A 284-nucleotide genomic window follows, 5' to 3' on the forward strand; every position below is an offset into this window, starting at 1 on the left:
CGTAGGCTAATAACAAGTACATGCGTTCGTACGACTCATCGAAACCGTCGTCGTACCTTATGTACTACGATGTAAATAATTTGTACGGATGGGCGATGTGTCAACCATTGCCGTACGCCGAATTTCGATGGGTCGAAGACGCCGCAAACTTTGACGTGAGCGCAATCGCTCCAGATTCGTCCACAGGCTATATTCTCGAGGTCGATCTCGAGTATCCACAGCGTCTGCACGACCGACACACTGACCTACCGTTCTGTCCGATGCGCGATAAGCCACCCGGCAAG

This window comes from Trachymyrmex cornetzi, unplaced genomic scaffold (genome assembly GCF_001594075.2).
Source record: "Trachymyrmex cornetzi isolate Tcor2-1 unplaced genomic scaffold, Tcor1.1 scaffold103, whole genome shotgun sequence".
In the NCBI taxonomy this organism is placed as follows: domain Eukaryota; kingdom Metazoa; phylum Arthropoda; class Insecta; order Hymenoptera; family Formicidae; genus Trachymyrmex; species Trachymyrmex cornetzi.